The sequence below is a fragment of the Macrobrachium nipponense genome, chromosome 5 (genome assembly GCF_015104395.2).
Source record: "Macrobrachium nipponense isolate FS-2020 chromosome 5, ASM1510439v2, whole genome shotgun sequence".
NCBI lineage: Eukaryota > Metazoa > Arthropoda > Malacostraca > Decapoda > Palaemonidae > Macrobrachium > Macrobrachium nipponense.
This window is the reverse complement of record NC_061107.1, coordinates 76,272,498-76,289,997: the sequence shown is the minus strand read 5'-3', so window position 1 is coordinate 76,289,997 and position 17,500 is coordinate 76,272,498. Positions and strand designations below refer to the sequence as shown.

The 17,500-nt window shown below is 35.9% G+C and overlaps 1 protein-coding gene across 2 annotated transcripts in view; it reads right to left on the bottom strand.

The window, feature by feature from the left end:
* Positions 1-17,500, bottom strand: part of LOC135215419 (phenoloxidase-activating factor 2-like) — a 487,719-nt gene that overhangs the window by 71,491 nt on the left and 398,728 nt on the right. The window lies entirely within an intron of this gene.

Below are 17,500 nucleotides of genomic sequence, written 5' to 3'. Positions count from 1 at the left end.
CAAGGATTAGGATGTCTCAAAGACTTCCTAGTCCATCTGAGGAGGCATCGTCCACTCACTTATGTCTAGGGGCAGGTGAGAGAGAGAGAGAGAGAGAGAGATAGTTACAAGGATTAGGATGTCTCAAAAACTTACTAGTCCATCTGGGAGGCATCGTCCACTCACTTATCTCTAGGGGCAGGTGAGAGAGAGAGAGAGAATGCCTTTTACCTTATAAACCTTCACAAAGTTGTTGTCCCAACCTTGGCAAAGGTCAGCAGTCAACAGCAAAGAAGAGCTAATTTAAATAGGTTTCATTAAACCTTCTAAGCCAGACACTAGATACTAAAACTGCCTTCAACTTAACGCCCATAACCTATCTATTTACGTACCACTTCAACTTTGGCACATTAATCATTTCTCAGAAAACCACAATTCAACGGAAACACATTCACATATTTATTTTATTTTAATCTTTACCCTTTATATACTGCTTTTTTCAAAGCTCAGGGTAATAAATCATAAGGCTTCTTGGGTGCACAAATGAAACCTTGCATGTTTGCAAGGTTTTCTACTTGGAAATCATAAAGTAAAACTGGTAATGAAGCGAAGATATAATACTTAATAAGTACAAATTACAGGGGTACTTAAAGATGAAACAATGTTAAATAAACAATATATATAGTATATAATGGCCTTTTCAACTCTCCCTATCTTTTGGAGATGCATGACCTAAAACGCACACCAAAACACATACATACAAAGATATATACATACACACTTACACACAAATGAATAAAACAAGATGAGAGACGCAAGCGCTGAAAATCATATCATACTGAAGAAATAACTTGCAATCCCTATAGCATCTAGAACCAAGCTGTCCTTGACGACAGTTAACATCTGGGAGCGCGAGTTGACAGAAAATAACGAAATGTGGTGACGTAGGAGCAGTATACTGCATTACACTTATGCAATATCATAACCATATCAATATTAACCAGTCCTTCCGACTCGCGGATGCCAATCTTACCAACTAAAATTTCATTACGACCTCATTGCATTTAATTAAAACAACAATTACATCTCATCAAGACCCATATTTCCCCAAGTCACATGATTAAAACAGCGACATCTCGCGGATGTCATTAACAGGATAAAAGTGCGTAAAATGCAAGTATATTTATGTACACAGATGAGATAACAAAATTATTAAAAAGTTATTGAACTTTACTACCAAACTGACATCAATCACACTAGTATTTGTCCACCGAATAACAAGAGGTAATTCACCTCGATTTCTTTGCCTTGGGTGCTGTTAAAACGGCCAACAAATTCGATAAATGTTTAGATAACAGAAGGATCTGTGATACAGAGCGGAGAGAGAGAGAGAGAGAGAGAGAGAGAGAGAGAGAGAGAGAGAGAGAGAGAGAGACTAGTTTCCGTAATCAGGCTTCACAATAACCATGGTCATCGACGCCCTGAACTGAGATTAATAACAACATAATGTAATGAAATTTATTATTCATACATTAATATTCATCAACTTTGCTATACACGAATAGAATGCTATGCTTACAAGTGGAAAACATAAATTTTTTTTCACTTTTACTTCAGTATTTTTCAACTATTTTCCCCGTTCACCTGAACACTGGCATACTCTGATCACGCACGGTAAGTCATGACAGCTATCGAAATCGGAGTCTGCCCTAACAAAGGCCTCAAAATCGCGAGAGAGAGAGAGAGAGGAGAGAGAGAGAGAGAGAGAGAGAGAGAGTAATACGAGCATATCTCACTTGCCCTATTCTGTTTTTTTATATATCATTCTTATAAAAATATGGATTTCCCAAAAAATAAAAATAACGAATGAACAAGTATCAAAAACCTTTATCAAATAGCACATAAAACCAAATATAACAAACGGTACTTGATTTTGAAGACCTAAACAACGAAGAAGGGGTTCGGAAAAGGGTTCCCATTGACACGAAACCCGAAAGCTACAATAAAGAGAGGACGTACCAAAAATGACAGGTAGGGGTGTCATTCAAAAGGCAATATCACAAAAGAAGAGGAGGAGGAGGAGGGGAGAAGAACGGTTCCCGGGTTATGTGGGAGGTGGGGAAAAAGGGGGGTGGTGAACTGGTTGGCAAAAAGAAAGAACAGGATAACTGCAAGAAGACAAGGGCGAAGTCATCCATGCTTTGCTCTGTGCGTTGAGTGTGTTCGCCCATTCTTTAAAACAGGAAGACAAAAGACTCGAGAGCGTTCCCACGATTCGAGAAAGAGAGAGAGGAAAACCCCAGACTTAAGGGATGGGCGAGATAAGCCCCTGAGAAGAGAATGGAACGGAGAACACGAAGGCCAGCGATAAGGACTTTCAAGCTCAGATTGGGGAAGAGATGCGTCTATTCTAGAGGCAATTAACTCCACGTTTGGTCTCTGCGTCGTCCGGCACGGGCTCGGTCACTCGTCCACTAACTCATAAATATGTACGCAAGACGGTGACCACTTGGGTTTGATCTTCGCAACGGTATTTGCCGTCTCCAACCCATTCTTTCTTATATTACCGTCATTCCTGAAGACCGGAGTTTATCAATAACAAATAATTTTCCCTTCATTTCCTTTATTGCATTCGTCATGATACGCCCTTTTTAAATTTAATAAAGTTACTATTACTGCATACTTTCGTTCTATCTCATCTAAAGACACTGAATTACCACTGCAGTTTAGCAGAGGCTGCACACGCCCAGGAGGGATGCTTTAAACAATAAGGATTTCTCAAATAAAATTCTCGTGAGTTCTGGTCTCTGTCAACGGAAGTAAGATTAAATGACTACATCTGCGAGAGATACGCATAACAGAGAGGTGTCTGGGAAAGATTTAAATGTTACGTTACAGAAGATTACGGACGAGGTCTTATCATATTCTGAGAGTAAGACACCACAGGGAATTTGTGAAAATATGCGAAAAGCTTCCGCTATCAGCAACAAGCACTCTCAAGCGCATAAAGTTCGATTACAAGGCTAAAAGATCCATTGATAATTGATCACATCAAAGGCTAAAAGAACCATTAATACTTGACCGCATCAAAGGCTAAAAGAACTATTAATAACTGATCACATCAGACTCATCTACGAGACGATTTTACGAAATAATTGAAAAACTATTCGAAAAACAGACAAATAACAAGCTACATTCTGAGTTTATATTTTACATCACGTTCTACTTTTAATGACAGACGTTATACATGCACGCACAAGGATATCTGCCCAGACCAAAACACACACACACCTACAGGTCATCACATTTGTTGTTGCTTAAGATTAAGTTGGCCTTATGCCAGCACGGGCTCTTGCTCATAGAGCAGCACGTAATGAAAAAGGTCACATTTTTCATTGCTAAAGAAAGACAAAAATGATATCTACACAACATAACATCTAACGCTTGAAAAGACGAAAGAAGTACTATGGTAAATTCACATCAACCGTTCATTTGATGTCTAGGCCAGTCCCTTACGACGCTCCTGATTGGCTGTTCATAAGCCAAATAGGGCTGGATACTCTCAGTCTCTATTGAGAATTCACATAGGCAGGATGTATGTTCCACCTCTCCTGAAAGACGCATCATCCCTCAGGAGAGGTGGAACATAGAACCTACCCATGTGAACTCCCGATAGAGATTGAGAGTTTCAGCCCTGCGATTGGCTTATCAACAGCCAATCAGGAGCATATCTCATGTGATTTAAACTCCGAGGAAAAGTTCCACTCATTGACCTGACCTGCGGCAACATGAAAAACCCGGTGACCCCTGACGAACAACCTCCACTAGTCATCATTCGTCACGTGACCTCCTTGAGGGAAGGTCTACTTGACACGCTCTTGGTCTCACCTGGAGAATTTCCTTGTTTTTATTCCTGGGCGAGGCTCTCTCTCTCTCTCTCTCTCTCTCTCTCTCTCTCTCTCTCTCTCTCTCTCTCTCTCTCTCTCTCTCTCTACCTTCGTCAATAAGTGTAGGTGAAGTCCGAACTTGTATTATTTCCACTTCTTAATTAATATGTACACACACATATACTACTAAATAATATTATATATATAATATATATATATATATATATATATATATATATATATATTATATCAGTTGTTGCCGAGTCAGTAACTTCACTGAAGTCTTGATTTCTTCCTCAGTCCACTGGTCGCTAGTTCGAATCCACGAAAGGACGAAATTGTTACCAACTAAAAAAAACTCCCCTTCAGTTAACATATATGAAAATATATTAATTCCGAGGTTGAGCGAATTGGATATTAAAGGACATTTGTAGCTTAATGCATGTATATGAATCACGGTGATATGATAAAAAATTCATACACACAAATATATATATATATATATATATATATATATATATATATATATATATATATATATATATATATATATATATATATATATATATATATATATATTTATATATTGTAATAATATGCTTAATTTTCATTCGTGGCATGTAAAGTAAATTTCATTCAGTTACTTTCAATTTCAATTTTTTATTGCCACAAAAAAAAAAAAAAGACTGGCTAAGGTTTTTTTCTCGCTTCCACCGAAGGTTGTTATTATTTAAGTGGTACCTAGCCCATGAGAGATTTTTTTTTCTCTCTTTCCATGTATTTATTCGGCCGGATGCTTCTTTGGTGATTTGCGGGTCGTTGCTTCACTTGGATGGATGGATTATGGAGTTTAGGGCATAGCCCAAGCGCTGGGACCTATAAGATCATTCAGCGCTGAAATGAAAGTATGGCTAGATGGAAAAATGAGAAATTAAATAAAAATGATAAACTGATGACAATCCTGCACTTGAACAGGACTGTACATCAGCAAAGGCCATTTTACTCTCCCCCCCGCATTCCGATCATCCAAAGTTATGAAAGATCGTTTTGGCCAGATTGCCTCACTTGGTGGGGACCGTTGGCTGAGGATGAAGGAGAGTATGTAATGCATTCGGCTCCTTATCTTGGAGGTTTCCCTGACCTAATCCCTGCAGGACGTTTTAAAAATTTGGAGATTCTCTTTTCACCTGTATTACGGAGGGCGTTGATGATGTTCCGCCTCCAAATTACTGAAGTCGCTGTGGAAGCTGCAGCCTTGTTGTTTGAGAAACGTTTCCTGTGCTCTGATCGGGCGCCCTACCTGTGTGCCGTAGAGGGTACTATATCTACGTATCTGCATCTCTGGACCTGCCTGCTGCCCTTGGGAAATCATCTTGTCTTGTCCCTGGTCCTGCTTTCGTCCTGAAACATCCGGAGTCGTGAAAAGGCCTGAATCTGTTCAGCTAGCTGGTAAGAATATAAACTGAATATCTTCTTTATTGGCGTTACTGACGCGGGTCAGTGTATCCTCCGGCTGCAGACCCCCTTCGTGATTCCGGAGCAGTTGATAGACAGCCGTGTGCCTTCAGTGGTGGTGTTATCGCCCGTATAGTGCCTGCTTGTAACCACCTATGATGTTAGATCGAGTGATCTGTGTTAAGTTATTTGTAATTATGTACGTAAATATTTTTGAGTCATTGTATGATCTAGGATTAAGGTTCTTTCCCTCTTTCATTATCTTCTCCAAAAGAATATTTTCAGGGCTTTCTAGAAATAGGCTGTTTTCCTTCCTCCTCCTAATCATTGTCTCTTGTTCTATCGTGTGAATGAGGATATTTTTAGGTAAAGTATTTTGTAAACCCAATCAGTTTTTTTCATGTGGGTTTAATTTAAGATTTATTTATAATACATACTAAGTTTTGATCTATATTTTCGTTATCCTCTATGAATGATATTTGGTGTTTTTCACTGTCTGGAGATCTTGCCCCTTGGCTTTAAATGCTTACCTTTGTGGCACTGATCATTAAAAGAAAAGAACCTGTTCTTGCCACTTATGATACTTTTAAATTGTTGTGAGGAATTTATATATATATATATATATATATATATATATATATATATATATATATATATATATATATATATATATATATATATATCAATTCATGTTCATATGCAAATATATAGACATTCATTTGTGTGCACATAAAAATAATTATATATATTTACACATAAATACTGAAATAATTAAACGAGTTCTACATAACCGCCAACCCAAATTTTACAAATCATATAACGTCTGTGTAAATCTACACCTCAACAGATCGTCATTCTTAGCCTCGCAAACTCGAGACCTATGATGGAGAGTGTTAAAATACTCTCAGTGAAATTAATCTAAAAAAAAAAAAAAAAGAAAAAGAAAAAAAAAATTAAATAAAAATAAAAAAAAACGTGAAAAAAAACATCGTTCATTCATGCATTCATATCATATAAATTGAAGGCATTCACAGCGCTCGAAAAACAACATAAATGCAGCTAAAAGCAGAGTAAAGAGAAAATAGGAGACAGAACTTTCCCACGCACAGAGTGGTACCTCCTCGCATCTGTTAGGACACGCCCACTCGACAAACAACCACCTGTGGAATACCGAACTAATCACCACCACCACCACCACCTTGCCATCTAAGCTAAACAGTTTTTGTGGTACCGCGATCACTTGAATATTTCACGTACACCAAACATATATAATATATATATATATATATATATATATATATATTATATATATATTATATATATATATATATCGTCGAGAGACACACACACACACACACACACACACACACACACATATATATATATATATATATATATATATATATATATATATATATATATATATATAATACGTGTGTCTCCCTCGATATATATATATATATATATATATATATATATATATATATATATATATATCGAGGGAGACACACACGAAATCTATAAATTGTATAAATGGCCTGAAAACAAAGATATAAAGGAGAGAGAGAGAGAGATGTGCACCCACGCTTTGGTCCTATTCTATATAACACAAAAATCTTCTATAAATTGTATAACTGACCAGAAAATATAGATATAAAGGAGAGAGAGAGAGAGAGAGAGAGAGAGAGAGAGAGAGAGAGAGAGAGAGAGAGAGAGAGAGAATTAAAATAAATACTGTAGGCATTCGTCTCGACGACCTTCTTCCTAGAGGGTTTGACGTAGTTCGTGAGTCGTCACGAAAAGAACCATGAAGGAATGAACCCCCGAGTGTAAAAGGGCCCCCGCCCCCCAGGGGCCCCCAACAACAACACCAATCCGCGAGGTGAGGTCCAACCTGCGGCCATCACCTCTCGCGTTTAATTAAGGTAATGAGCGGGTTCTCTCTCTCTCTCTCTCTCTCTCTCTCTCTCTCTCTCTCTCTCTCTCTCTCTCTCTCATCTACGTGACACCGCGCTTTGGGTTTGGGAAGGGTAGACCGTGACGGCTTATAATACAGCTCCAAAGAAAGTACATAGCCGAAAATAAATTTATTGTCTCATTTCCAATGCAAATTATCTCTCTCTCTCTCTCTCTCTCTCTCTCTCTCTCTCTGTATGGTGACAAAGTTGGCATCGAGGTACGTTCTGCGTGGGATACGAAAATCTGATTTTCGTTCCATTACGCGAAAGCCTGATAATAACAAAGACTCCTAAAGATCTTCAACGACGTTGATCTCCAACAGGGTAGAATTAGCTTTACATAAGCATATAACAATCCGTTCCAAAACAAGTTTCTCTTTGAGAGATTAAAAAGGCCAGAGGAGAGCGCCATAAACTCCCCGAGAGCACTGCTTCCATTGGTATTTGCTGAGGCGTTAGTAAATGGCTGCACTAATTGAAGGAAATCCTAGGGACCACGCCGAGTAAATATTTCACAGACCGCTGCAGGATACGATCCTTTTGAGCTGAGAGTTGCAAGCAAGGATTCCACGGATGGTATTCATGAAGAGCGAACACAGAATGTTTCCCATTCTGTATTTGACGACAAACAAGTTCGCCGGAAAGAGGAAACCGCCCTGCTCTTGATCTCAAGGGATTAGTTCAAATGATCACAGATGTTGAGACTTATTACAGGACATTGTGTCCTATAGGCATTTCTGTTAAGTTCTGTTAAGTTTTAAGGTAAAATTGACGGTGGGTGAGAACTTGTTATAGGCATCTTAAATAAGTAGAATGAAACTTTATTGATACTGGTTGAGGTGCAACTGACAGTATTTAACGACTCAAAGATTCTCTAGTACGATTGTCAGATAACAATGTGTAAGAGAAGGGAAAATTTGTAATATCATGTAATTAATCATAAAGTGTAAAATAAATTCAATAACAAAATTGTCATCAAGAGACCAAATGAAATCTTATGATTCAACAAATCTTTCGGATCGTATGTGGCTGTAAAAACATCATACTCTGTACATAAAAGATAACTGACTACGCATTCATCTGAAAGATAATCCCCACTAAGCCAACCAATTACATCCAGGGGAGTTTGATTCCGCTAACAAAAATCACATAAACCGATTAGAAATCAAAGACTTAAAAAAAAAACGTGTATATATATATAAATATGATTGGTAAAAATGTTCTGTTATAACAGAATTCCATCTAATAAAAGGAGCCCATAAAAACACCAAAATAAAGAGGGAGAAATACTATATTTCAGAGACTGCTGTCTCCCTCTTCAGGTAGATGAATAAGAAAAGTTACAGAAAAGGTGGTATTTATAACAAGAGGTCCATCCACAGGTAAGCCAATATCAGATTGGCTTACCTGTGGATGGACCTCTTGGTATAAATACCACCTTTTCTGTAACTTTTCTCATTCATCTACCTGAAGAGGGAGACAGCAGTCTCTGAAATATAGTATTTCTCTCTCTCTGCATTTTGGTGTTTTTATGGGCTCCTTTTATTATATATATATATATATATATATATATATATATATATATATATATATATATGATATATATATGTGTATATATATATATATATATATATATATATATATATATATATATATATATATATATATATCTGTGTGTGTGGTTATAAAGCTTAAGGATTATATTTCGGTGGTCCCACCCTTATCAGTGCTTGATAAGGGTGGGAGTTAGTCCACCGAAATATAGTCTTCAAGTTTTAAACCAGAGTGTTTTAATGGGCCTTTTCTACTTGAGAAGTATCCTATTTTAACAGAAGAATTTATTTACACACACACATATGTATATATATACATATATAATATATATATATATATATATATATATATATATATATATATATATATATATATATATATATATATATATATATATATATATATATATATACTATATACATATATATATATTATAACAGTATTTTAATGATAAAATTCAACCAAAGCCATCATACAATCTTGAATTTCGTAGCTCACCGGAAGAGTGCATAAGAAAAAAAAAATAATGAGGTTATGACCATATCTTTAAATAAATTACAACATAAATACATAAAAATGGCGTGGCTCTATAAGCTGTTAATCTTCCAGTTAGGGGGTTGAGGGTTGCTAGCCCGATACAGCAAACCAATAACCAGGTGTATCATTATCTTTTAGAGCAAAAGGGGCAGGAAAAGTTTCTAAAAAGAGAGAGAGAGAGAGAGAGAGAGAGAGAGAGAGAGAGAGAGAGAGGAGAGAGAGAGAGAGAGAGAGGTGAAGGCATGATATCAGGATATTACATCACTTACCACCATATATACATACATACATAAACATGTGCCATGTGTGTGTATGTGTATATATATATATATATATATATATATATATGATATATATATATATATATATATATATATATATATATATAAACACATTATTTGGTCCTGACAATTGGCGCATTTTTAATTATTCTCTATTTGTAATATATATAGGTATATATACGTATATACCTATATATATTAAAAATAGAGAAAAATGTGACAAATGTGCCAATTGTCAGGACCAAATAGATGCAGATACCTAAGAAGTTTATGAATGGATCCTCTGTGGACTCATTACGTAATTGAGAGAGAGAGAGAGAGAGAGAGAGAGAGAGAGAGAGAGAGAGAGAGAGAGAGAGAGAGAGAGGATGGCAGTAGCTTCTAGGGCACCAAGGACCGAGACCCATTAATTTGAGAGGAAACACGTGGGTGTCTCTGAGTTTAAGTTACTGTTGCAGATATGCAGTAAATTAAGACCTGTAGCCCCGTGGTAATGGTTTGCTGTCCAATTAGCGAAGGCGATGAGGATGATAATGATAATGGTGATGAAGGGATCTCTAAGTCCATCATCATCAGTAAGTAAAGAGTGATAGACTTCCTCTCCTTTACGGAAGCGGAATGGATAAAATTTCATTGCATGAACGAAAACGTCGAGTTTTCTTTTGTTTACATTGCGAATTTTTTCTTTGTTCGTGTCCCTTGCAGATTTATTCTTATTACTTTTACTATCATTATCAATTCTATGATTAGTATTTGCATTAGCAGCAATAGCTTTTTCCTTCACATGAGACGTTGCTGTTATTATTATTATTATTATTATTATTATTATTATTATTATTATTATTATTATTATTATTATTATTATTAAATATACTCATAGTAGCATGAGTCTTCCCGAAAGCTATCCTTAGTTTTAAATTTAAATATATGTACATTTACATAACTGTGGATTTGTCTCTCCATTATTATTATTATTATTATTATTATTATTATTATTATTATTATTATTATTATTATTATTATTATTATTATTATTATTGCTCAAATTTCATTGCGTGAATACGTAATTCATTTTTATTTTACGAATTTGTTTTTGTCCGCGTCCCTTGTACCTTTATTCTTATTGCTATCATTATCAATTTTAGGATTATTATCATTATTAGCAACAATAAGATTTCACTTCACATGAGATGTTCCTCAATTATTATTAATCATTATTATTATTATTATTATTATTATTATTATTATTATTATTATTATTATTATTATTAAACAGACCTTTATATTTACAGAAATTTTAATAATGTACAAGGCTTAACAGGACACGGGAACTTTTTTTTCTTTTAATGATAGTTGTATTATGTTAATTAGCAAAAATTCTCTTAATAGAGAGAATTTATCTCTTTACAGAAAAAGCTCAGGAAATCCTCCTTTATTCTTTTATAAGTAGTCGGTACAGATACAAAAAATACCTCGTACGTGTATATTCCATGTCTCTGACCTTGACCCACTTTCCTACAAGACGCTCTTCCAGCAGCCTTATATACAAAATTTTCTGAAGATAAAATTTGAGACCCAGAGAAAAAAGGGTGCTGAGAGTAAGAAAAACTAGTTGATTTTTCATTAATGGTGGCTGGTTTTACCGAGGAAAAGTAGGTTGTCCTAGTTGATTTTTTATTAACGGTGGCTAGTTTTACCGAGGAAGTGGTATAAAAAAAGGGGGAAATCTTGGTTTTAAGAGGAAGCGGTAAAAACTGGAACTCTTAAGTGAGCTCAAGACAAACAGGGTGACGAAGAAAAAGGTTAAATTTGAAAATGGAATTTGTAAAGAAAATGGAATGGTGATGCCTGATGGGAAAACTGGGTGTTACAAACGGAGAGACGAACGAACACTTACAAAAATGCCACCTCAGCACAAATTTCAATTTTGTCAAACAGTATTTAAGGGAGAAGAAGAGACATACATTAGCAACTCCAATAGTTTTTCCCTGTTCCTGTTACGCTGAACGCATACAGTAGCACCTTCAGAAGTAGTGTTGCTAGAGAGTTTGAAAAATGAATAATTGCTTCGAGTGCCTTGCTTTGACCATTATGTCTTGAAAAATGATAACAGACCATTTTATATCTTACTGATTTTCCCAATGGTACTACGCAACTTAACAGTCGAACTGCTAGCCTTAGGAGTGAATTTACCAGAGAAATTGGAAAAAATTAGCTATAAGCAATAAAAATAAATGTTTCACTATGTAAATATAGACAAACAAAACAACCAAAAGGAGTACAAATCTTAATTAGGAATGAATTTACCAGACAAATTGGAGAAAATAGCCTATAAGCATAAAAAATAAATGTTTCGACGTGTAAAAAAAATATATACAAAAGGAGTACAAGTTTTAATTAGGGATGAATTTACCAGACAAATTGGAAAAAAAATAGCCTATAAGCAATAAAAATAAATGTTACAACATGTAAAAATAAACAAACAAATCATAAACAAGAGGAGTACAAGCTTTAATAAGATACCAGAAAGAAACATCATATTCTTAGGCGAAAGAAAGGAAAATTATTTTTCCTGGGATCAACGAAAAATGTTTTCAATTTTAGGAGCCTTTGTGGGTTCTCCCTCTGACGCGACTAAAAATGCCGACGAAGCCGTTTTGTCCTACGGGCTCCTAACGTGACTTTAATTAATATTTTCTCCCACGACTGGGACAATATTATTAAACAAATATTTTCCGACCCAGCGAGCAGAGGTTCTCCTTTTGGAAAGCGACCTTCAGTGTCAGCGCAGATGCCACAGGAAAAATACTTTTTGGTTTTTATTACTGATGAGCAATGTGTGCAAGGAAGGAAGGATAGATATCTGCAACGAAAATCTTTATTGTGCAATGTACTCAACATTCCATTTCTCTCTCCAAAGTAATCTCTAATTCATCGTTCTTAAAGGAGCATGTAAATGTTACTACAGCCAGAGAGAGAGAGAGAGAGAGAGAGAGAGAGAGAGAGAGAGAGAGAGAGAGAGAAGAGAGGATTAACTCCCCTTTCACCGTGATTCGAGTATTATTTATAATACTACTAATTGCAACAACTTAATTCCATTATCACCAACAGATTTCCTCTTCGTGGCATTGTATGGGTTGGGGTTGATATGCCAGCGGTGATTAAAACTTAAAATGATAATAAACTCGTCGGTAAATACATGAATTTCTTTGTACGGATAAAATATACTCTTTAGACAGGTATATGAAGAGACAGGTGATGATCCCAAAACACTTAGTAAAAAATTAACTTTTTGGTAGTTTTACATACAAATGTGACTGTAGATGACCTTCCACATACACTTAATAAAAATAGATACATGCATGAAGTCACCTTCCCAAAAATATATACTTATATGTATATATACACACATGTATATATAAATATTGAGAGAGAGAGAGAGAGAGAGAGAGAGAGAGAGAGAGAGAGAGAGAGAGAGAGAGAGAGAGAGAGAGAGAGAGAGAGAGAGCATTTGGAATTAGCTTACCTTATAATTACATTTAATGACAGCCACAGAAAGTTAGTTGGACGATCATATTCATAACACGTCATAGGCTCGTTCAAACGATAATACCTATATATATATATATAATATATATATATATATATATGTGTGTGTGGTGTGTGTGTTGTGGTGTGTGTGCGTGTGTGTGTGTGCGCGTGTGTGAGTTTGTATAAAGAAAGTGAAATACGCGGAAAATAGTCTAAATGAATGATAACAGTCAGTAATTAAGAACTGAAGTTCAACTCGTTTGAACTACAAAACTACAACTCTCTCTCTCACTTTATTTAATGAGATGTTGAATTAGTTTCTACGAAGATAACAGAGGAACCGAAAGGGTACTGCAATGGTGGCCCGTGGGGGGGGTGGGGGGGGGGGGGGGGCGGCTTCAAAAGTATGTAATCGATGAAACTATACATGACACAAATGCACAATACTGCATATACAAACATGTATCCATACAGACATGCGCCAACACCAACGGAGATACATATTACATGTTTATAATTCATTGAGTTATGTAATAAAATGATTTCAATACAACATAATATCATTTACTAAAATCATGACCTCTGTATAGGTATAGCAAACTGTAAATATGAATGAAAATATTCATTACACAGTGACACATCATATCAGGCGGCATAATCAAAGGGAGCGATGACCTTCGGGATTTTCATTATATATAATTATAGATTCGGAGAGATTTTATAATGAATAATGATCCGAACACTCACACACACACATATATGCATTAAGCTACAAATGTCTTTAATATCCAATTCGCTCTACCCGGGAATTAACACATTTTAATATATGTTAACTCGTGGGTTCGAACCAGCAGACAGGGGAGAAATCAAGATTCTAGTGATGTTACCGACTCGGCGATGATAAAAAAAAAAAAAAATTCATATATATATATATGCAGATTATATATATATATATATATATATATATATATATATATATATATATATATATATATATATTATTCGAGCTACAAATGTACTTTAATATCTAATTCGCGGCAACCGCGGAACTGATATACTTTCATATATGTAAACAGAAGGAGAATTATTTAGTCGAAATTTATTGGACCAAACTAAAAAAATTCTTCTTCGGTTTGCATGTATGAAAATAATATCAATTCCGAGGTAGAGCGAATTAGATATTAAAGGACATTTAGTAGATCGAATAATTTTATATGAATCACGGTGATGTGATAATTATTCATATATATATATATATATATATATATATATATATATATATATATATATATATCGTGTGTTAATGCAAATGTGCGTACACAAAATACACACGTCCTCAACCTCCTTCCAAATCCTATAAACCAGCTCGTGGTTCGAGTACACCAAACCACCTCACCTTTATTTCTTCTTTAGCACCCACCCTTGCCAAAATTACCATACGATGTTTATCTCCGCAACCTTCCAACTCATAATCCCTCTGGCTATATATGTATAACCACCTGCTCTTCCCTCCTTTCAACTTCCTTCTCTCCCTCCGCAATAACAACAACAACAACAACAACAACCTATAGTACAACCCTCCGGCCATAAAGGCAAAACGCCCACTTCCTCTAACTCACCCCTCCCCCCTTCCACCCATCACAATACCTTCCCCATCTTTTTATTCTCGTCAACTCTACATCTTCCTCCGAGTTCCACTACCTGCCTCCTTCGGCAAGGACGTTTGGAGAGAGAGAGAGAGAGAGAGAGAGAGAGAGAGAGAGAGAGAGAGAGAGAGAGAGAGAGAGGTTATTTGCATGTTAAACTGGTAGCTCAATAGAGAGGTGAATTCCACGTATACCTCAGACCTAAATTTACTCAAAAGAGTTATCGTTAATCATATAAACAATACAACTTCATAAAATTATTTCTATCAAAACCGTCAAATTTAAATGCCGCCAAACTGAATCGATGTCATCCATTGAAAATAAATGAAAAACAAAGCAAAGACGAAAACATGTCCTATTACAAATTGCTTCTGAAGATTAAGACTGAACACCGCAACAAAATCAAACCAAGAGCCCGTGAAAAGAAAAAAAAAAAGATACCAAAAAAATAACGTAATATAATTTCTGATAATGGTGTACGTTTATAAAAATATCAACGTTTCATAAAGATAGTAATCTGATTTGGTTAAAGAAAGAAATATTGCTACATCAACACATGGCATCTCTCTCTCTCTCTCTCTCTCTCTCTCTCTCTCTGTGTGTGTGTGTTCCAGTTCCCCCTTTTCCGATATTGGCAACTGATTTACTTTATAAAATGCACGCAGCACAATTCATTTCTCCATCAAGATGAATTATGCGAGGAATCACATTTGCAGTTTGAATACATAAAGGGAAGGAGCGCTTGCAATATTCCAAGAAATACCATTTCATGGAGATAGTTTGTATTAAATCAGTTATTTGAAAATGGAACTCAAACTACTCCCAACGGGAAATGAAAAGCAAACAAGGCGTGATCCGACCCTCAGCTTACTCACTGCCCATTATTTATTTTTTACAATTTCATTCTCGTAAATAAATCATAAATATCCTATCCTAAAATTCCTGTGTCTTTAACTCGACGCGAAACACCTTTTCCAGATATTTTTAGGTTTTTTCATAAGGCTTTCCTACCTCCCTAACAAGAACAAGAACAACAACAAAGTAGTTTCTAGGTTTACTCCCCGAGTAAGCGAAACATCGGCTCAACTTGTGCGCTTTGAAACGTTGTTCACAATCTTTTAAAGTTATCGCTGAAAATAACTGATGGATAATGCTTGGCATTAAAGACTACTGTAGGAGAGTAATGAAGTAAAAACTTTCATCACCATTTTCGATTTTTTGTATTAAATTCAAATACGAAAGCTATGAATTACAGACTCTCTCTCTCTCTCTCTCTCTCTCTCTCTCTCTCTCTGCATCATTCCTGCATTATAACACTCTCTCCACAGTTATCCAGTAGTTTATAGACAACGGGATTTACTTACATAATTTATAACTTACTTTATTGATAGACAGAAGAAGTGAGAATCATTTCGCAGAGTAGAGCTAACGACCTCCATAACTTGTTCCGGAATGTTTTGTTTGTTTGTATGTTGTTTTTACGTTGCATGGAACCAGTGGTTATTCAGCAACGGGACCAACGGCTTGACGTGACTTCCGAACCACGTCGAGAGTGAACTTCTATCACAAGAAATACACATAGTTAACCCCTCAGTGGAATGCCCGAGAATCGAACTCGCGGCCACCGAGGCGGCAGGCCAGGACCATACCAATCACGCCACTGAGGCCCTTCTACCCGAATGTACACACGACAATAAAAGCGTCATATCCTTCTACTTTGTAAGCTTATACATCTCGTAAAGAGGCATCTGTTATGGGTCCACTTGAGATATTTAGTAGAAACCACTTGAGACATTCAAGTAGAAATATTGCAGAACATTAACTATCAGCCTTCATAAAAGATTCAACAGACTCTTCAGTGCATTCGAAGCGCGATGAGGTCTCATGGCTGTTTTCGAGGAATTCTGTTGACGACAGGAGTTATTTGCCGTATTACTGTTCAGTCTCCTCAGGTGGTAGAGTGAGATGCCATTTTTTTCTTTTTTGGTTTTTTACCGTCTGAATACAAACAAAAATAATCATTAATTAAGAATAGTTTCATTAAAGGCAACAACACGCATCTCTTGTTCGCTTTCCTACCAATGTGAGCGAATTCGACCGGGGTTGGGAGGGGTGGAACGGGTTCGTGTCTTAAGCTATAGATCGAGAATGTAGTGAGATTCGACACTTGACTTATGGGTTGTGGTTATTGAAGACGTACACCTGGTAAAAGTAACCATATATTATTAGTTTTTACTTTTCACTAAATTACCATGGTCAGCTAAAGGCGCATTATATATATATATATATATATATATATATATATATATATATATATATATATATGTATAATACCCCTCCGAAGTCTGGGAACTCAAGATAAGGGACTGACGAGAATCCGCTGACTTATCCTTGATCGCTACACCCCGTAGGGAGGGTAATACAGTCAGTGCGCCGCATGATGTGCACTGTAGGCATTGATTATTAAGCATTCCTCAGAATCTCCTTGGATCATCTACGTACATGCGTTTAGGAATTCATTTTTCGACCCTTAAGGGCTAACCGAGTTAAACTCGCCCGGTTCTGATAGGAACGGGTTGCTTTGTCTCGTATAAGTGCTGTTGGTTTTTTGTAATTAATGTACATATATACATTTATACATATATATGTATGACATTTACATCTGCATACAG